Source organism: Bos javanicus, chromosome 7, assembly GCF_032452875.1.
Source record: "Bos javanicus breed banteng chromosome 7, ARS-OSU_banteng_1.0, whole genome shotgun sequence".
Taxonomy (NCBI): domain Eukaryota; kingdom Metazoa; phylum Chordata; class Mammalia; order Artiodactyla; family Bovidae; genus Bos; species Bos javanicus.
This window is the reverse complement of record NC_083874.1, coordinates 103,459,217-103,482,873: the sequence shown is the minus strand read 5'-3', so window position 1 is coordinate 103,482,873 and position 23,657 is coordinate 103,459,217.

The following is a 23,657-nucleotide window of genomic DNA, read 5'->3' as shown; positions in this document are numbered from 1 at the left end:
ACAAGATTGTCATGTATAATAGAAATAATTTCTCAAACAAGTAAAAATTGAAAAAATTCAGCAATACTAAGCTTGCCTTACAAGAAATATTAAAGGGTCTTCTCCAATTGGAAGAGAAGTAAGAATCTACAGGAAACGGAAAATCTCAGTAGGAAATGAGACTATATAGTAAGGATTGAACATTGCCTAAATAAGCCAGTGCACACATCAAAAAATTGTAAAATCAACTATAACAGCAGTAAAATGATAAGCATAAAGATGTAAAAGAGGACATAAAAAACACAAAATGTGGAGGAGGGGAGTAAAAATTTAGATTGTGGAGAATGTGAATGCAATGATTATCAATTTAAAGCAAGTAGATTTAAAGCAAAATATATGAACTCCATGTTAACTATAAATCAAAAACTACAAGAGATCCAAAAAATTAAAAAGGAAGGAACTCAAATATATTACAAATCAAAATCAAACCACAAAAAGAAAAACAAAAGGAAGGGAAATGGACAAAGAAGAACTATGAAAACAACTGGAAAACAAGGAATAAAATGACAATAAGTACCCAGCTATCAATAATGTCAATGGACTAAATTTTCCAATCAAAAGACATAGGGTCGCTGACTGGATTAAAAAAAATAATAATAAGACCCTTCAACATGCTGCCTGCAAGAGACTCTCTTCAGGGTAGAAGACAGACACGCTGAAAGACATTTCAGTCAAATGAACAAAGACCAGACAAAACAGAAGGGCAAAAACGGTGCTATTTAATGATAAAGTGATCAATACCCGAAGAGGATATTATAGCCAGTAACATATATGCACTAATACAGGAGTACCTACATATATAAAGCAATACTAACAGGCAGAAAAGGACAATAATATAGTTAAATTTGGATTTAATATATAAATATTTAATATTTAATAATAGTTAAATATTAACTATGTCAATGGGTACATCATTCAGAAAGAAAATCAACAAGGTAACAGAGGTCCTAAATGACACAATAGATCAGTTGGCCTTAATTCATATCTATAGGACACTACATCCAAAAAAGCAGAATATACATCTTTTTTTGTTTGTTTTTTTCAAGTGCACATAGAGCATTCTATAGGATAAATCACATACTGCTGCTAAGTCACTTCAGTCGTGTTCAACTCTGTGCGACCCCATAGATGGCAGCCCACCAGGCTCCCCCGTCCCTGGGATTCTCTAGGCAAGAAAAATGGAGTGGGTTGCCATTTCCTTCTCCAACGCGTGAAAGTGAAAAGTGAAAGTGAAGTTGCTCAGTCGTGTCGACTTAGTGACCCCATGGACTGCAGCCTACCAGGCTCCTCCATCCCTGGGATTTTCCAGGCAATTGTACTGGAGTGGGGTGCCATTGCCTTCTCCAAAATCACGTACTAGGTGAAAGAAAAGAAAACAAAAAAACAAGCTTCACTAAATTTAAGAGGATAGAAATTATATCAAATATCTTTTCCAACTATAGAATACGAAATTAGAAACCAACGACAGAAAGAAAACCGGGAAGAAAACAAACATGTGGTATCTCATAAGAAAATATGAAGAACAGTTCTGCACCAACAAATCGGACAACCTAGAGAAAGAAAACAAATTTCTGGAAACATATAGCCTGCCAAGACTGAGTCAAGAAGAAACTGACAACTTGCACAGACAGATCACTACAAGTGAAATAGAATCTGTAATTAAAAATAAAACTCCCTGCAAATAAAAGTCCAGGACTGAATGGCTTTTACAATCATATAAATATATGCTATATCAGGATAGATATATCAATCATATAAAGAATATGAGGCATATAGATGTAAAAATTCTCAATAAAATATTAGCAAACCAAATCCAACAATACATGAAAAGTATCATACACCATGATCAAGTTGGATCCATTGCAGGGTTACAAGGAAAGGTCAACATGTGCAAATAAAACAACAATTGTATTGGTATACAATCGATAACATCATGAAAAATGCTGGGCTGGAAGAAGCACAAGCTGGAATCAAGATTGCCGGGAGAAATATCAATAATCTCAGATATGCAGATGACACCACCCTTCTGGCAGAACGTAAAGAGGAACTAAAAAGGCTCTTGACGAAGGTGAAAGAGGAGAGTGAAAAAGTTGGCTTAAAGCTCAACATTCAGAAAAAGAAGATCATGGCATCTGGTCCCATCACTTCATGGGAAATAGATGGGGAAACAATGGAAACAGTGTCAGACTTTATTTTGGGGGGCTCCAAAATCACAGCAGATGGTGACTGCAGCCATGAAATTAAAAACGCTTACTCCTTGGAAGGAAAGTTATGACCAACCTAGACAGCATTTTCAAAAGCAGAGACATTACTTTGCTAACAAAGGTCCGTCTAGTCAAGGCTATGGTTTTTCCACTGGTCATGTATGGATGTGAGAGTTGGACTGTGAAGAAGGCTGAGCACCGAAGAATTGATGCTTTTGAACTGTGGTGTTGGAGAAGACTCTTGAGAGTCCCTTGGACTGCAAGGAGATCCAACCAGTCCATTCTAAAGGAAATCAGCCCTGGGTTTTCTTTGGAAGGAATGATGCTAAAGCTGAAACTCCAGTACTTTGGCCACCTCATGCGAAGAGTTGACTCATTGGAAAAGACTCTGATGCTGGGAGGGATTAGGGGCAGGAGGAAAAGGGGATGACAGAGGATGAGATGGCTGGATGGCATCACTGACTCGATGGACGTGAGTTTGAGTGAACTCTGGGAGTTGGTGATGGACAGGGAGGCCTGGCGTGCTGCGATTCATGGGATCACAAAGAGTCGGACACGACTGAGTGACTGAACTGAACTGAACAATTGATAATGTATATCAATAATACATTATGTTAGCAAAAGAAAAGGCAAAACCCACATGATCATCTTGATAGATGCAAGAAGAGCATTTGACAAAATTCAACATCCCATTCACAATAAAAAGTCTCATCAGTACAGAAGAAATATACCTCTACATAACAAAGGCAATTTATGACAAACCCACAACCAACTTAAGACTTAAGTGTGAAAAACTGGAAGCTTTTATGCTGGATTCAGAAACAGGACAAGGATTTCTCCTCTTTCTGCTTCTATTTAACATGGTATTGGACCTCCTAGCCACAGGGATTAGACAATAAAATGAAATAAAAGTATCCAAATTGTAAGGGAAGAGGTAAAATTGTTACCAATGGCAGTTGACATGATACTCTACACAGAAAACCCTGAAGTCTCCACCCCAAAATTTTTAGAATAAATGAATTCAGCTGTTGCCAGTTAATATACAGAAATCTGATGCATTTCTATATGCTAATAATGGAATATCAGAAAGAGAAAACAAATCCCATTTAAAATTACCTAAAACAAATAGCTAGGAAGAAACTTAACCAATGAGGTGGAAGACCTATATGCTGAAAATTATAAAACATTGATTAGGGTAACTGAAGACGATTCAAAGAAACGGAAAGGTATCCTGTGTCCTTGGGTTGGAAGAATCAATATTATCACAATGGCCATCCTACCCAAAGCAATCCCTATTTAATGCAATTCCTATTTGAATACCCAGGACATTTTCCCACAGAAGCAGAAAAACACAATCCTAAAGTTTATATGGAACTACAAAAGACAGCGAATTTCCAAAGTAGTCTTGAGAAAAAAAGAACAGAGCTGGAAGTATAATCTAGATTTCACATATATTTCAATACTCTAGTATTCAAAAGTGTGGTATGGGCACAAAAACAGACAAATAGATCCATGAACAGAATAAAGAATCCAGGAACAAACCCACACATCTAAACTCATTTAATCAGTGACAAAGGAAGCAAAAATGTACAATGAAGAAAAGATAGTCTTTTCAAGCCAAGAAAGCTTGACAGCCATTATGTAAATCAATGAAATTAGAACATTGCTTCACACCATACGCAAAAGTAAACCCTAAATGAATTAAAAGCCTAAATTTAAGACATCACACCATAAAACACCTAGAAGAGAACATAGCTGAAACACTCTTTGACATCAGATCAGATCAGATCAGTCACTCAGTCGTGTCCGACTCTTTGTGACCCCATGAATTGCAGCACACCAGGCCTCCCTGTCCATCACCAACTCCCGGAGTTCACTGAGACTCACGTCCATCGAGTCAGTGATGCCATCCAGCCATCTCATCCTCTGTCATCCCCTTCTCCTCCTGCCCCCAATCCCTCCCAGCATCAGAGTCTTTTCCAATGAGTCAACTCTTCACATGAGGTGGCCAAAGTACTGGAGTTTCAGCTTCAGCATCATTCCTTCCAAAGAAATCCCAGGGCTGATCTCCTTCAGAATGGACTGGTTGGATCACCTTGCAGTCCAAGGGACTCTCAAGAGTCTTCTCCAACACCACAGTTCAAAAGCATCAATTCTTCAGCGCTCAGCCTTCTTCACAGTCCAACTCTCACATCCATACATGACCACAGGAAAAACCATAGCCTTGACTAGATGAACCTTTGTTGGCAAAGTAATGTCTCTGCTTTTGAATATGCTATCTAGGTTGGTCATAACTTTCCTTCCAAGGAGTAAGCATCTTTTAATTTCATGGCTGCAGTCACCATCTGTAGTGATTTAACTGTAGCAATATTTTGTTTTAGACCAGTCTCCCAGGGTAAAAGAAAAGCGAAAATAAATAAATGGGACCTAATTAACTTAAAAGCTTTTGCACATCAACAAAATGAGAAGAAAACCTATCAAATAGAAGAAAATGTCTCCAAACAATACAATGACAAGAGGTTTTGATAAAAAATATTCAGAGTTCATACAAATCAACACTTTTTTGAAAATCCAAATATTGTCAGAAGAATTGAAAATAAATGTTTCCAATAAATGCATATAGATGACTGTTTTATAAGATATTCTATATTGCAAATCAATAGAGAAATGCAAATTAAAACCACATTGCAGTATCACCTCACACCTCTCAGAATGACTATCAAAATATCTATAAATAATAAACATTGGAGCATATGTGGAGAAAAAGGAACATTCATACACTCTAAGTGGGATTGTAAAATGGTACATGGAAAGCAGAATGGAGTTTCCTTACAAAAGTAAAAAGAGAAGCACCATATGATCCAGCAATTCCACTCATGAGTATATATCCAGCAAAAAGCAAAACACTATCTCAGATACATGCATCCCAATGTTCAGCAATATTTGCAATACTTAAGATATGGCAACAACCTAAGTGACATCAGCAGATGACTGAATTAAGACAATGTGTATGTATCTACAATGAAATATTATTCAGCTACAAAAAGATGAAATATGGCCGTTTGCAGCAATATTGGTTGACCTAGAGAATATTATGCTAACTGAAATAAGTCAGACAAAGGCAAATACTAAGATTGCTTATATGTGGAGTCTAAAAAGTAATACAAATGGATATATATACAAAACAGAAACAAATCTATAAACATAGAAAACAAACCAAAGGTGAAAGGGAGGAGGGGGATAAAAATTAGGAGTAAGGGATTAACAAATACAAAGCACTATACATAAAATAGATAAGCAACAAGGATTTACTGTACAACACAAGGTAATATATGTATTTCTTATCTTATGTGAAAGTGAAAATCATTCAGCCGTGTCTGACTCTTTGAGACCCCATGGACTATACAGTCCATGGAATTCTCCAGGCCAGAATACTGGAGTGGGCAGCCTCTCCCTTCTCCAGAGGATCTTCCCGACCCAGGAATCCAACCAGGGTCTCCTGCATTGCAGGCGGATTCTTTACCAACTGAGCTATCAGGGAATTACATTATCTTATAATGACCTATAATTGAAATAATCTGAAAAAAAATGTATATGTTAACTTAAAAATGAATCACTTTGCTATAGGCTTGAAACTATTGCAATAATGTAAATAAACTATGAAAGTGAAATTATTAGTCACTCAATTGTCTCAGACTCTTTGCAACCCCTGCCAGGTAGCCTGCCAGGTTCCTCCATCCATGGGGTTCTCCAGGCAAGAATACTGGAGTGGGTTGCCGTTCCCTTCTCCATGGGACCTTCCCAACACGAGAAGGGAACCTGGGTTTCCTGCATTGCAGGCAGATTCGTTACGATCTGAGCCACTAGGAAAGCCCCCCCAAATCAACTATACTTCAATAAAAATGAAGTACTAGTTATATCTCAATTATTGAATATGTACTGTGTCAGATACAGCACTAATAACTGACTTAGTTTTCATCTAGCATAGCACAAAACTATTGACAAATGATAGTTAATCTGGAGAATCAGTGAAAGCATGTCTGATAAAGAAGTAGAAGTATTTCTCCATCTCTGAGGAAATATTCAGATTCACACTGAAAACGTTTCTTGCAGAAGGAACACTGTGCACAGACCTGCTAGGAGGAAAGAGTGGAGGCTGTTATAACAAGGAAATTGCTAGAAAGGCCCTTGAATCCTAAAAACTGCAATTTGCCCCAAGTAACTTAGATCCAACTTTTATTTATTTCTATTTGGTATGATTCCTTTATTTTTTTTCTGATAATTTTGGTTAAGTTAGTAAGAATTCTCAAATGGCATTGTTCTAATGGTTTCTCACAGATTACACTGAAATATATTTGTAAGAATAAATTTTATATATCTCAATTTTAAGAGATTTCAAGATATCTTGATTTTAAGAGATTTTTAAAAGCTTGAGATTCTGAGACTATAACTTATTACAATGTTATTATACTCTGAAAGAAAATACTGATAATCTGATAATGAATTCTGAACTTCAACATATAGAAGGTGTTATTTCAAAGTCCAATAAAAAAAAAACATGATTTTTTGCAGTATTTCTGTATTCATTTAAATAATGTATATCTTTTCATAATGCTTTTACACAAATTTTTAATGTAATTGTATGCTCAGATTTTTAACACAAGATACTTTATTAGAATAGCAAGACTTCAACTAGAATTGAAAAAAAAAATCTTAACAGAATGCAAAATTGAGAAAAAATATCTTTTGTGACAGCCAAAACATAAGTTTTTCACAAGACCATCTTTGTCATTTTTCTTCAAGGCAAAATTAATTGCCATATTGGGGAAATTCTATTGCCTACAGTGCTGAACATTTTCCTTTTCTTCTCATGGCCAGAGTCTATGAGAATAGGTTAATATGAGGAACAGTGATCTCAGGGAGAAAAAACATTAAGGAAACCTCAAATTTCTGTAACTAACCATTTTTTTTTTCAAATGATGTTCAATATTGCTTCAAGCTTTTTTTTTTCTCATTTATTCTCTAAATGCTACATAATAATGCATTGGACATTTGCATACCATCTTTCCCTCAAAGATATATTTTAAAGATTATATATATATATAAAATATATATATTATATATTTAATTTATATTTAATATTTTATATTTAATATATATTATATTTATATTATAATTTATATATATTTAATATAGTTATATTATATTATAATTTATATATATATTTAATATATACTATATAAAATATATATTATATATAAATAAATATAATATATACAAAATATATATTTAATATATATTTTAATAAAGATATATTTTAAATATATATATATATTAAAGAAAAAGATGAGTGAATATGAGTATCCTAAGAACAGAGACCTTTAAAACATCACCAAGACTGTTACAAAATTGTTGTACAATATTATGAAGACAGAATTAGGAATCAAACTGATTTGGAGGAAATATTTTTTTAGAGGTGTGAATGCAAAGAATATAGAAAGGAGATATTTAAATATAGGAGAACTCTGGATAGAAAAAAAAAGATTTTATAAAGGAGGAAAAGAAATGGTGATAACAAAGAAATAAAATTTTCTTCCTAAATCAAAACCAGAGAAAATGTTGCATACTGTCTTTGGGTTTTAAGACCCAACAGAAGGTATTTGAAAGTTGACCTCAGTGGAGGGCTGTCGATCTCAGGAGGAGCAGGAAAAGAAGTTAAGGACGCCGTGAACGTTGACAGGCACTCGACCTGGAGAAAACGCGGGGCCCCTAACTCTAGGTAATAAAAGGTGGCACAAAAGTAGGTTGGAGACGTTGCACCATGTGAAGAGGGAAAGTAGAATTACCTAGAAAGTCATCAGGTACAAAGTAAACATACAGCTGTGTTAACTACTTGTGATACACACACAGGACGCATGGGAGCCACCTGGGTTGGATAGAAGGTGACAATTTATAATGAGAAGCACTGAGATCCTCACAGTGTGAAGGCCTCATTTATATTTTGTCCCTGCTGTCATCTAGGGGAGAGTAAAATAAAATAGTATATGATTTGAAGTAAAATAGAACAAGGTGAAAATCTTCTATATCCTACTTGTGCAAATCATAAGAGCTTTCAGTTTCCTCATCTCTAATATGGAAACATGTATCTTCATACAAACTAGTTTATAGGTGAAGAATGAGGGAAAAAAAAAAAAACTAGGAAGAATATCACTCATATTAAATGTCAACTGTATGTTTCTTTCCCTTTTTATTCCTTTCCATTTCCATGGTCTCCTTTATATCCTCATACCTTCACCTTTAGAATACAGCAAGGTGTACCCTCCAGCATCTTGGTTAAGTGTCTGTGTCCCTCACTAGTATCTGTGAAGGCGATCTCATTTTATTCTCAGCCCACTAAGTGACAATGACTTCCTCAATGAGTTGAATTACTTGGTATAGCTGACATGGCCTTCAAACCTATTTCCTACATCCCCATTCATTTATATCTCCAGTTGTAAACTCACATGAACCCTAGCCAACACTTTCCCTGTCATGCATATTGTCTTTACCATCTCCCTTATGATTTCATATTTCCAAAAAACGTTGAGGCTCAGTTCAAGGTCTCAATTTTTCCTTGAAACTGTGTATTTATGTATTTAGCCCCAAATTATTTCCTACAAGCTGGTCTCTTTTGACATTTATTCCCAGAACACCATAAAAAAATTCTATCCACATTTAAAAAACTTGAGGGAGTTTGTTCCCACAAACTTATTTATTTGTTCCCACAAATAAATAAGTTCCCAGAAGCATGGGTGTTTAATACTATTTTTGTATCTGTTATTGAACCTAGTAGAGTTCTGAGTGCATGATCATTAATTAAAAAAATACTTACAGATGGGTTATATGTGAAGGTTATAGGCAGCTTTCTAAGTATTAAAACTAGACTGCCCTTGAAAGGTTGTTCAGTGGAAGATACTGATTAAAATAGTCTGTTCATTTACAACATGAGGAGGTTTCCAGCTGATCAATTTTATTGCCTGTTATTTAGACAATCCAAACACTGTAACAGGGAGTATCTTGTAAACAAAATTTGCCTTGACTATTGGGCATAACCAGCTTTAACTGCTACTTTCAATCTCCCCTAAAGGCTCAGAGGGAACTAAAATGTGAAGTGTTTAGCAGGGAGATGGACCAAAAATCAAGTTAGTGCAGAAAGTAACTTGAGTAAAAAACAGAGACCACAGAAATCACGCATGCTCTAAGAATCATGCCCTGTATCTCTCCAGTGTTTCTTTTATTCATGTTTTTGTACCACACATTACATCTTCTCTCAGTACTCACAAGTCTAAGGGTAACTTGCTATAAATCTTGTCTTCAAAGAGAGGTTTATACATCTTTGATTACCACTGATTTAACTATTCTTAGCTCCTATCATTTGGATAATTGAACCGTGGCCACCTCCTTCCTTTATCCCACCATGCAATTTAATGCATTTTAACCGTAATTTATGGGATTGAGATTAAATAAACAAGGCGTGGATGACAAGCGTGAAAAGGATCCAAAGGGAGCCAGAGAGCCATTGGTGATCTAAAATCTAAGACATAAGCTGTACTTTTTTTTTTTTTCATTTTTCTTTTCCAGCAACAAAAAATAGACTGGTGAAAGCATGACTGGATAGCTTGTAGATAGTACTTTGTTTTTTGAAAGAAAGGACTTTGCCATTTATGTCTTATGGATCACCTAGAACTTTATAAGAGTAGAATTACAGAGTTGGAGTGAACCTTAGAAGTAATCTTGTTGAGACCTTACTAATAACTGCTAACTAAATTATTTTCTATGTCGCCTGTTTCAGAAAATTGTTGTCTCTTCCATTGCCAAGTATGTGACTGAGCCACTGATAAAATGATGATATATATGGTTCCATAGGAGATCAATGATTTGAGTGGCCTATCAGTGGAATCTTTGCCAGGTCTGGGAATGAGCCTTCCCAGCACCATGGGACACAATGGCCATGAAACGCCTCTGCAAAGATTAAATCATGACCACTACAGCTGCTGCCCTTCAACACCCCCTAAAAGGAATTCGGGGCACATATTAGGAATTAGGTACTTGCACCGTGCTCTTTGGAAAATGGGCAAAAAGGCCTTCAGAGAGTCAGATATTTTCAGATATATATACATATATATGTCGAAATTCTTGCATCTTCTCATACGTAGAGAAAGGCTAACATCATGGGCCAAAGTCTGGTCCTGGTTCTCCTGGCTAGCCTTTCTTCTAGGCACATTTTCAACTCTTCTACCTTTATGCATGCTTTAGTGAAAGTGAAGTTGCTCAGTCGTGTCCGACTCTTTGTGATCTCATGGACTGTAGCCCACCAGGCTCCTCTGTCCATGGGGTTTTCCAGGCAAGGGTTCTGGAACTTGCATGCTTTAAGATAGTTTCCTTGAAAATGCAGCAAGTGGATCTCTAAATGGTAATACAAGAACGTGCTCAATCGCTCAGTCGTGTCCAGCTCTTTGCGACCCCAGGGGACTGCAGCCCACCAGGCTCCTCTGTCCATAGGATTCTCCAGGCAAGAACACTGGAGTGTATTGTCATTTTCTTCTCCAGAGGATCTTCCCAACCCAGGGATCAAACATGCGTCTCCTACATTCCCTGCATTGGCAGGCAGAGTCTTTATCACTGAGCCACTGGGGAAGTCCCAGTACAAGAATATCACCCAGCCAAGACCCAAGATAACTTTACCTGCGCTACCACTGGTCAACAGAAGAATAAAAACATACACTCTTTCAAATGTGATTTTAATGTTACTCTTCCTGCCCATACAAGGTGTAGGATTGGATGGACATTATGTGCCAATTTCATGTGTTACCTGTTGTTTTAGAGAAAAACATTGATTACCTCATTTTCACCAGAAATTCTCTAAGTTTTGATAACTGCAACCACTTACTGACAGACTGTGACAAGGCTACGGAAAGACTGGACCAACTTCTTGAGTTTGAGAACACTGCTTATTGGAACACTCCATCAATTACAGTGAATGGACTGTTTTCCCTAAGCCTGCAGTATGTTGTGCATTGTCAATTACAGAATGAATAAGACTGCTCTTGCTGTTATTCTGCCGGATTCCTATGCCCTTCAACCTATAATACCCTGGGGCTGACTGTTAGGAAAATTAAACAGTCTCGTTTAGGCTTCAGAGACAAAGCGTAACAGGCTCCTTGCGTTGCTTTTAACCTGCCCGGGCATTGCTCTGACAGTGAGTGCCTGTCCTGAGTGCCCTGACTGCCTGCTGTGAGTGCAAGCCTTGCAGCACCATAGATGGTTGAGCCCCTAGAGGGGCTCTGGCCAAGCAAGCCCCAGGCTTAGCAGCATCCAAGTTTTATAAGACAAAACAAAACAGCACGAGCATGAAACCAGACCTGAGATTTGTTCACAGATTGATGAAGATGTCAGGTTGTGTCCTGGGATTATAAGCAGAACCGAACTGCAGTTTTTCAAGTCTCACCCACAGAGGGGACTCACTGCCTGGGACCTTTTCCCAGTTGGAACTTCAGATGTGCTGTGTCACAGGACTTCCCAGGACTGTTTAAGTCTAGATGTTGGTCAAAACCCAATTTGATGACGCATCCTCTGTTGCTTCTATTTCTCTTTTCTTTTAATGCTAGTTTACTGAAAGTAAGCTAGAGAATTCTCTAATAAATATTGGTATTATTTATTTGTGAAAAAAAAAAAAGAAATAATCTTGTTGAAACTTTTGGACAATACTGTATATATTAAATGATTAAGATTGAGGTTTTATATCCACAAAGTATGGATAATATTTTCTCCTTGATCTTTATGATTATTGAAATTGAAAATATGAAAGTCACTTGGAATTACAAATATGTTTTATAAATGAATTTTTAAAAAATGAAATATACTGGCTCCTCAAAATGTTAAACATAGAACTAACATTGACCCCGCTCTGCGTACTCAGTCATGTCTGACTCTTTGTGACCCCATGGACTATAGCCCACCAGGCTCCTCTATGCATGGGATTTCCCAAGCAAGAATGCTAGAGTGGGTAGCCATGTGCTCCTCCAGGGGATCTTCCCAACCCAGGATTGAACCTGCCTCTCCCAAGTCTCCTGCATTGCAGGCAGATCTTTACCACTGTGCCACCTGGGAAACCCCAGAAAGCATCCTTCAATTCCAGTCCTAGGTATATACTCAAAAGAGCTGAAAACAGATATTCAAGTAAATACTTGTACACATATATTCATTACCCAGAGGTGAAAACAACTTACATGTGCATTAGCAGATGAATGGATAAACCAAATGAAGTATAATCATACAATGGAATATTATTCAGTCAAAAAGAAGAAATGGAGTACTTATGCATGTAACAGTGTGGATAAGGATGAACTTTCAAAATATTATACTAAGTGAAAGAAGCCAGACACAAAGCCTACATATTCTGCAATTCCGTTTATATGAAACATCCACGGGAGGTAAATCCATAGAGAAAGTAAGCATATTGGTCGTTATAAGACGTTGGTGGTAGATAGACATGGCACCCCGCTTACAAGTATAGGGACTCCTCTGTGGATGATAAAGTTTCTTAGAACTAGACACAGATGATGGAACAACGTTATGAGTGTACCAAATGCCACTACATTGCATACTTTCAAAGGGTAAATGTTACGTTATATAAATTTTACCTCAATTTAAAAAAAGAAAGAAAGAAAGAAAAAAGAGGTTGAAATGTTTCTATCATACAACTCATGTTGTAACTGACAGTATCATCCAGTTTAAATCCTCAAATTTTTCCTTGTACCCTCTCCCATTTCTCTTCATGATCCATATTAATTTCACTAATATTATATTTGGCAATTCACAGAGATCTATCCAACATAAATAGCTGCTTCTGTTTCTAAGTACATCTGTGGTAATTGGTTGATTTTTAAAAAAAGAAATAGTACACATAAATATAAAGATTATAACCCTTCTGTGATTTACATTTGAATGCCATTTATGTTGCATTTGCGTATTCTTTATGGAAAAAGCTACACACTTCAGTTTGTATTCAGCAATATCCACCACTTTAAATTATTGGCAGGGAGCAGCTATTTTGCATTAGTCATTTTGCACAGTTTATAATTTAATGATTATAATCCAACCCGAAGGACAAAATACTATATTGCCAAGAATGAATTGGACTAACATTTATCTTTAATGTAGAATACATTCTATTTTAAAATGCAGAAAAAAAAATTTTTTTTTAAATAAACAGCAGTCATGGAGGGTCAAAGTTGGGAAAATCTGTTATGGACTAGCTCGGGCATTAGTTTTTGACTGTTCAAGACATTAGTGAATCACCTATGACAAGTCTAATTAAAATAATCTCAGCTCTGTAGCTGGGATACTAAGCAGATGGTAGAAATAAAGACGTGCTGAACTAACCATAAATAACCGAGACAGGGAAAAGTACAGAGGGAAGTGCAAGCTAGTGCCAGAAGTTTGTGTGAGCACGGGTAGCCTCCCAATATGTTAGCATATGCCTTTAGCATTGTACCTTTGCAAATACACGTTGTGAGATATACGACATTATCCTTGGAAGCTGAGCATTTTAGATGCTATAAAGATAATCCATAAAATGTAGCTAAGGCTTATGACAATCTATTGAGGAATGACATAAAAAGCATATAAATGAGATAGACAATTGGAAGGTGATATAAGGGTTCATAGTCCCTATGAGCAATGAATTGATAGTAGTAATTTGATTATATAATTTCTCATCATAAAGCCAATACTCATTTTCATAGTGAAATCTGCTTCTCCTCCTGTCCAGAGGCTGCCAACAGAATGGAATTTTACTGTGATGGGATTTAAAATGTTAAAGCAGAAAATGATCCTTTATAAGTTCTCCTGTCTAAACCATACAATAGTCAGGGAACCGTACAGCACCAGCAATGACTGTTCACAAAGCATGTATTCCCAGAGCAAATTCCTTGACCTTTACTACTACCCATGACACTTGGTCAAACAGCATCTCTTGGGTTCACTTGGAAGAAATGGGTGAAATAGACCTAGATGTGCCATAAAAGAGAATTTCTCAGGAATTCTGGGTGTGAATAAGCAATTCAGGCAACCTAGTTATCTTCTCTAGACTTCTATTTTCTCAACATGCATCACAAATGGTAGCGAAGCTTGAATATAAAGCTTGACAGGAGATGTCCTCTGCTCAAGAGTCTCCTGGCAGTCTGATCTAAATGTACTCCTGGCTTACGTATAACAGAAGAGCAGCAAGGGAAAGTCATAGAATTCCAGGGGGATAATATTCAGTGTTTTTTCCTCCTCTTTAAAAATACTTCTTGGATGAACACACAGCTTAGAAGGTGCAGCAGAAGTCTAAAGCGGAGAGAGACCAAACTTGAACTGAGCCGTAGGAGAGGACACCACGTCTCCTCCACAAAGCTCACCACCACCACTGGGAACCCCCGAGCTTTCTCGCCTTCATTTCCCTTGAATCTTTATTATTTTTTCCATTATCACATTATCAGTAGTTACACCCCATAATTAAAACATCTGGAGCCTAGAAGAACTTTGGTTACCAGAGGAATGAAAAAGAAACTAAAAGGCATTTATGGACAGTGGCATGAAGTGAGCCCATCATGGCTTGCCCCAAATGGCAATGTTCATACGGTGTGACGTTAACATCTGCTGACTTATGAGTACACTTGTTTTTTTTTTTTTTAATCATACTTTATTTCTGTCCTTTTCTATTGTGATATTTACCTTCTCTGTGGACACTAGACTTTTAAAAGTACTTCCTGCAGGTAAAATTTACTTGGTTTGTTACTAATTTAAGAAATATCTGATCATTGGCATACATGTTTATTTGATTACCAGCAAGCTCAGGAGTGAGTACTTTGGGGAAACTTGTCCTTGATTCTTGTTCTGATTAAAAATAAGTAGAGAACATCTGAGGTTTTATTTGGGGAACTGAGCTAATGCCTGGGTGTAATGAATGGAAGAAGGGGATTTTACTAAAAATATTTAGGAGTTACTGCAGAAGATTGAGAATAAACGTTGCTTAAAAATTTGAAGTAACATCTGATACATTATGAAAATACAATCATTCAGAAAATAAATAATGGCTCTAGAATAAAATGATGCCAGAATAAGTATTAAAACTTTAATTCATTTCAAAATTCTTATTTCTAAGTAACTCTTTGATTTTTCAATTAGAATTGTTTCTAGCTCTTTTTCTCTCTTTGTTTTTACAGTCCTCCGGGTTTTGATGCTGCTTTTGGAGAAAATGTTCTTAATTTTAACTCAGCTGAGGGTACTCTCCCAGTTTACATTTCACAGATTGTGGAATTATTTATTATCTTTCATAAGACAATATAGTTTAAAGGAGGCTTTAAGTCCCTATTTTCCTTTCTAATAAACGCAGCTCTGAAAACTGTCTAGTTAATAATAAAGAAATTCTTAAGTGGGATGGAGAAAGGAACAATGAAACCATTAGAAATGATAAGAGTTACCAAAAGTGAAAACAGAAAATGGACCAACGATGAGATGTAATTTTGCTTTCGTGAAGGCTTAAAGAACGACTGCCTTTATGAAGAATGATAAAATTAAATTTTAGAGGCAGGGAATGCAGAGGTCTATAGAGGAAGACTTAGCCTTTCTGTTAAGACTAAAAATGATAGCTCTACTTAAATTTCTTTTGGCACTAGAAAAATCTTGTGAAATTAGGCTTCATATTCCATTGACATGTCAAGATATCTTATTCACCTAAGAAACACTTTCACCTGAAAATGTGACTTGTTCTGCACCATCAGAGGGCTTAATTTAAGCATAGCACTTCTACTTTCAAGGAGCATCATGCTTGTATCAGCTTCATCAGGGTTACAAGGCAAGTGGAGAATTAAGGCCATCAATTTTAGGCCCATAGAGTTGAACCGTCTAGATTTTAGAAACTGACTTAAAACATCTGTATGGGTTGTATTTATTGGTTTAGGCCACAGAATAATGAGATCTATGAAAGAATTATTTTAAGTCTGAATTTAAAATAATCAGTAAGCTTAGTTTGTCATTCACTTCCAGAAAGATCTCATATGAGAGTGAAATATTAGAAAAGACAGAGGTCATCTAAAAATGCAAAGAAGGTCAGTAGTTCAAAACCCTTTCTTTCATATAAAAATGTGAGTACAGTCTGCATTTTAAATAGTGATAGAGGAAAAATGAATATGTAAATAATTATTTAAAAATATAGACAGGGATGAAACAAACTTCTAATGAAAAATAACACTTTGCTTTGAAAACTAAGCTAGATTTTCTTTGTGGAAATCTCACACAATTACAGGGAACTAAAATACCCAAATCACCAATATTGAACCACAGAAAATTTCAAAAGGGGTACTACAAATGCACTTTCAGGAAATAGTTTAAGTAGATTCACCTGTGACTTTGTCTCTCTCTCAAATATGAAGGTGAGGAAATAAAGCTGATTATGCTCTGACAATTACAGTAACCAGGAAAATGTTACTGTGTTCTTCAATTTACAGCCCTAAAGAATAGCCTGAAGATAAAATGAATAATCAGTAAGATGGTGTTAAAGGAGAAATTGCTAATGGCCCTTCTGTTGTCGGGAAAATCGTGCAGGATTAATACTTTTGCAATTGAAATGTGAAGCCATCTATTTTCAGATCAGTGACTCCACTGATTGCCAGGTTGGTCTATAGATCTTTCTTGTTTGGAGGGTTATCCTTTCTCATCACTTACTAGCCTGCATGCAGTGGGAAAGGATGTCTGTCTTGAGAAAGAAGTAACATTCTTCTTTCAAAGACATAAATTTTCTTTAAACTATTTGTTGAAAATGTATTTTGCCAACAAATGTTCTGTTGTTGTTCAGTTTCCCAGTCGTGTCCAACTCTTTGCGCCCCTAGAGACTGCAGCACACCAGGCCTCCCTGACCCTCACTGTCTCCTGAAGTTTGCCCAAATTCATGTCCACTGCATTGTTGATACCATCCAGCAATCTCATCCTCTGACACCCTCTTCTCCTTCTGTCCTTAATCTTTCCCAACATCAGGGACTTTCCCAATGAGTTGGCTTCTCATATCAGATGACCAAAATACTGGAGCTTCAGCTTCAGCATCAGTCCTTCCCATGAGTATTCAGGGTTGGTTTCCTTTAAGATTGGCTGATTTGATCTTTCTGCTGTCCAAGGGACTTTCAGGAGTCTTCTCCAACACCACAGTTTGAAGGCATCAATTCTTTGTCGCTCTACCTTCTTTACGGTCCAGCTCTCACATCTATACATGATGTTCTAGGCCCTGGTGAAAAGCATGACTCTGCACATTTCTCTCCCTATGAGGAAATGTTGCTCATGCAGTTTGTCCTCTGCTAGATGTATGAGTATTTTTATTTCTCTACTGGGACTGTTGGGTGAAGAGCATGGGGCAGGCGCTCCAGCTCATTCACACTCTGGACCATGACTATCAGTTTAGTGTTTCTGAACCTGCTTTCTTTCAGGCTGGGATTTTTTTTTCAAGACCAAAGGAATACTAATCAACTATATTGAAACAAGCGAACGAAAAGACAATTAAAATCGTTTACCCTCAACTCTCTGATGAAGGTCATCTTTCTTGAGACATCAGTCCATTAATTAGTCAGTATAATCCACTCATGTTTTTGAACATGGGATAACCTGTTGAGCAACAAGAAACCTAAGAATCTTGTTCGGAGTAGCCTCCCCATCAAATTCTGGGTATCTTTAGTAGTTAGTACCATCCTTTCAAACTAGCCATCTATCTGAAAGTGGTAAGGTGTAATTATGACAATTCTTAAAGGGTGTGTACTCTCACATTCTTTAAACACTACTGGAGTAAATGTAAATCTTTATCAAAATAAAGACTTGTTAGCAACTCAGGCGGAGAAGGAAATGGCAACCCACTCCAGTATTCTTGCCTGGAGAATCCCACGCACAGAGGAGCCTGGTGGGCTGTTGTCTGTGGGGTCACAGAGAGTCGAACGTGACTGAAGTGACTTAGCAGCAGCAGTGGCAGCAGCAACTCAGGTATTGCAAATATCTACAGTAGAATTGTTAAGAATCTGAAGTGTGAGCTAGAATTATTAACAAAAGCACTTCTCATTATTTTAATATGAAATTTATTATAATCAATTACATACTCTCCTTAGAGTAGACCAACTCTATCAGGATAGAATCTTGACCAAGATTTTTGGGTCAATTTCCATGAAAACTAGGAGATTTTGTTTGGGATGCTAAAAAAAAAGGGGGGTAATTTTAAATAAAGAATTTGAGTATGAGCTAAATCCTCTATTTATTTCTTCCTCATGCTGTATGCCATTTGAGAACTTGTTTCACAGTTTTACTCTGGGACCCAGTCTAATAAAGCAGTTTCCACCAAGAATATTCCCAATTACTGTTGTTACAGAACAGAAACATTTCAAAGTAAGATCTGGCATTTAAAAACATTCTGCATTGAACCGGGCATACACCAAACCAAGTCTAATGGCTATGACTGACTTCAACAGGGTGGGAATGTACAATTATCCCACAGAAAGAAGTACCATAGAAAAGGCAACTTGAATATTTAATATAAAATATTTACATTTACCTTGATAGTAAGCCCCTGAAAATTAAATAGCATCCATTCATATGATATGATGTTTTAACCTTATATTACATATCAATGGTGAAAAGAGAAATCTGTATTAATTTCCAAGTGATAATGCTAGGGTAGAAAACAAAGAAAAAATATGCTTGACTTTGTGATAAGTGTTATGTATCATCTTGGCAAATCCACTGAGTATTGCTAAAAAATATATTATGTAAATTTATAGAGCCACTATGGAGAACAGTATGCAGGTTCATTACAAAAGTAAAAACATAACTGCCATATGACCCCACTATCCCACTAGTGGGCATATACCCTGAGAAAACCATAATCAAAGACACATCCACTCCAATGTTCATTGCAGCACTGTTTACAACAGCCAGGACAAGGAAACAACCTGTGTGTCCATCAACAGATAAAGAAGATGTGGTACACACATACAATGGAATATTCTGTGTGTGTGTGTGTGTGTGTGTGTTAGTCGCTCAGCTGTGTCTGACTCTTTGCGATCCCATGGACTGTAGCCCACCAGACTCCTTCGTCCATGGGATTCTCCAGGCTAGAATACTGGAGTGGGTTGCCATTTTCTTCAGACATGACTGAGTCGCTGAACTCAGTTGACCAGAAGAATGAAATGCAAGGCCAGAAAGGCAAAAATTCATTGACATAGTGAGTCTTAACCAAACGTGGCTTTAATACTTCAGCAGGGATGCCAGCCTAACTCTCTTGTAGGGATGCTCTTAGAAACCCAGAGAAAAGTGTTGGCTAATATTAAGTAAAATGGAAATGCCTGATTTTCCCTGGAAGAAAGTAAAGGAAGTAATAAAGAGGCTGAGGCAAGTAGGTTTGTTGGAATGGATCTATTATGAGAGGTAAGAAAACCTCCTATTTGGTTATGTTCCACGAGAAAGCCCTGAAATCACACTATTCATCAAAGCCATCAGCATGTACTGATGAGAGGTGCATAGGATCACTAAAACAGTGATGGTTCTCTCTAGTCAAAGGCTAACATAAGAAAAAGTTGGCTCAGAACTGGGCTGGATATATCTGAGATGACATTGCCCTAAAATAGTAGAGGTGCCCTAAAATCCGGAAGCCATAGGGCAGCAATTACGGTAAAGACTTGCATGATCAAATAGACCAGGAAGGGAGCCTGACCCACAGAGAGTTGTGGAGATGATTAATTGAGCACTGAGACTCTAGGGCAAAATAGATGGGTAGGTGACAAAGTTGCCAGTTGATATCTACATCCCATCCTCCCAAAAGCAAGAATGAAGACACAGGGGTCTAGATAGGTCTCCTCAATAAAGTTTTCAGACCACTGCCAATTTTCAGACCACTGCCAATTGAAAGACATTGACTGAACAGGTTGTGAGTTCCCTTGGAGGAGGTACCATGCAGCATGACAGAACATTATAGGCTGAAGAAAAGGGAAATGCCCACACATTTGAGGATCATCAGAATCTGAGTGTGAGTTGACATTGATAACCGAAGACCCAGAGTGTCATAACTGTCCCATTTTGAGAGTGGAGTCTTAAGCACAGCAGAAATTAAAGGGATATTGACTAAAATCTAAATTACAAAGGCCCTACTCTTTCCATGGATTTACTCAATGGTTGCTTCCTCTGTCCCCAAACATAAATTGGGACTTTATTTGGCAGTTGGAGGATAGTCACATGTGGTTCTTGGCTTGTAGTGTAAGAGCCATGACAGAGGAGAAGGTCAAGTCTCAACTCCTTAAAAATGCCATCTCCTCTCCAGGTAAGACAGTAGATAAAAAAAAAAAAAAAAAGACACTTTTTCAGAGGGGTGTTGGAGATTACTACTGCCACTTCAGATCTAAAGGTTGCAGAGGTGGTCCTTATCATATCTACATTTAATTCCCTTGTCTGTGCTTACAGAAACTCAGATAGATTTGCAGGAAGACCACAGATTCCTACAGACTTAACCATGTAGAAGCTCCAGCTGCCCTGCCAGATGGAGCACCATCGCTAGAACAGTTTAACAAGGTCTCAGATACATGGTATACAGCCATTGATTTGGAGAATGGGTACTTTTTTATTCTGATAATAAAAGAAGATAAGAAATTGTTCACATTCATACATAAAAGTAAAGAATATTCATTTAAAGTTTTGCTTCATGAATAGTTTAATTCTTTCTCCCCTCTGTTGTGTTTACTTGTTAAGTCACTTCAGTCATGTCTGACTCTTTGTGACCTATGGTCTGTAACCCACCATGCTCCTCTGTCCATGGAATTCTGAGTACTGGAGTGGGTTGCCATGCCCTCTTCCAGGGGATCTTCTCGGGGATCAACCCAGGGATCAAACTCATGTCTCTTACATCTCCTGCATTGGCAGATGGTTCTAGCACCACCTGGTCTGAACTGAACAGTCTGGCAATCTCATGGAATATCACTGTGACTCATAACATCAGCAACATTATGCTGATTGTATAGTATATGTAAGAAGAGGATGATTCACTGGCCTTGGTGAGATGTGTTTCATATAATAAATGCTGGAGAGCGTATGGACAAAAGGGAACTCTCCTACTGTTGATAAGAATGTAAATGTGTACAGCCACTATAGAGAACAATATGGAGGTTCATTACAAAGCTAAAAATAGAACTACCATATGATCTAGCAATCCCACTCCTGGCATAGAGAGAAAATAATAATTTGAAGAGATGCATGCACCCCCATGTTCACTGAAACACTATTTACAATCGCCAAGACAGAGAAGCAACATAAATGTCCATTAACAGATGAATGGATAGAGAAAATTTGGTATAAGTACACAGTGGAATATTACTCAGCCTTAAAAAAGAATGAAATAATGCCATTTGCAGCAACATGGATGGACCTAGAGAATAACATACTAAAGTCAGTTAGACAAACACAAATATCATATGACATCATTCATATGTGGAATGTGAAAAATGAGAAAAATTATAACTTATTTACAAACCAGAAATATACTCATAGACTTCAAAAACAAACTTACGGTTACCAAAGGAGAAACCTGGAGGGAAGGGGTAGCCTAGGAGTTTTAGATCAACATACACATTCTACCATATATAAAAAAAGATAGTGAATGAGGACCTAGTATGTAGCACAAGAAACTCTACTCAATATTCTATTATAACCTATATGGGAAAAGTCTGAAAAAAAGAATAGATACATGTATATGTATAACAGAATTACTTTCTTGTACACCTGAAACTAACACAACCTTGCAAATTAACTATTTGCCAATATAAAATAAGAGATTAAATTTAAAAAGACGTGTTTATATGATAGGTAGTAAAGTCTACAAAGATTCAGGAATAAACAACTCAGCAGTGTGATCACCGTCCAGTGTTCAGGTGTGTGTTAAGAACCATCCCCAATGTAAAAGACACACCAATGCGTTGGGTACTCTTTACCACGAAGAAGGAAGCACAGCACTTGTTGGGTCTCTTGGGAATCTGTGGAAATACAGTCTGTGTCTGGAATGTTGCTGTGGCCCGTATACCAGCTGACATGGACAAAGGCCCCAAAGAGAGAAGGTTCCCCGTTGCTGCAGTTGATCTCAAATCTCAGCATTAACCATCACCTTGGCAAGGAGCTACAGTTCACTTCACTAACCTATATGTCTGCCTCAACAAGTGAGGCCTCTGAGTACATATGTACTGTGTCCATGATTTTCACTGGTTGCTCCCAGCCAACGAGTGAATATAGAAAGACAAATTTCTACAAAATGCAAGACTCATCTCACTGGTGATGTTGACTCAAGGGCTCTATATTTCCATTAGGCCAAAACTTTCTTAAAGCTGTGCTGCATCGGGGATTTTCCTGTGTATCTTCCTTCCTTCCCTTTCTCCATTGCAGGAGTCATATTTCCTCTTGCTCTGATGGGTTATCCTGCCTCCTCCAGCTTCCTCCGTTTTTCCCCTCATAAGTAACCTTTCCTCAATAAATCTCTTGCACTTCTCTGTTTTGTCACTGCTTCTCTGAGGACCTGAACTAATATTCATTCCAGTAGGCAGGAAACTGAGATTATTCCCAAAATTCATGCACTAGGTTGTCATAGTCTTCCTGGACTGGTGATTTAAAAAAATATATACTTTAAAATTATAACAAGTAGACGTTTTCTTTAGGCATTCACATGGTAAAAAAATGATGGATGCTATCCATTTCTTGAGAAGCCAGTTTCAAAGTTTCTCTCTGATGAGAAATCAGTTGTTGCTGTTTTTCATATTTATACCTGTAACCAAGATGGTGATTTTCTGTCCTTTCATCTCATTATGCATATACACATGTATAATCCTTAATTTTGTATAAGCTTAAACATACCTTAATATTCCCAGGTTAGGAGGAGAGAATGAATCTAAAACAGAAATCTGAGCATGCATGTATTAGTCAAAGCTCCCTAGGATCTACCCACTTCCATGAAAAATGCCACTTTAATGGTGCTATCTCAAATTCCAATGAGTTATTGATTTCAGAGTCTTTCTTCCCAGGAGTCACTGTTCTTCCAGCATTACAAATGTGTGAATATTGTGCATGGTGCAAACACTGGGTAATAAATGGAGGAGGAGGGAGGATCTTTCCTGTGGAAGTTGTTTTGTCTTTGTTACTATTTGCTTCTCTTCATTAGTAGGCAAGGACCTTAACCTGTGTGTGAGGCGGCTCCACCAGGCTAAAGCTGGGAGGCTCAGACTAACAAGATCTGTGCATGATAAAGCTAATGTCATGCCTTATCACATAATAAAGGACACAACATTTCTATTCCCGCCTGAACATAACTCTTTTCCAGATTCGTTTTTA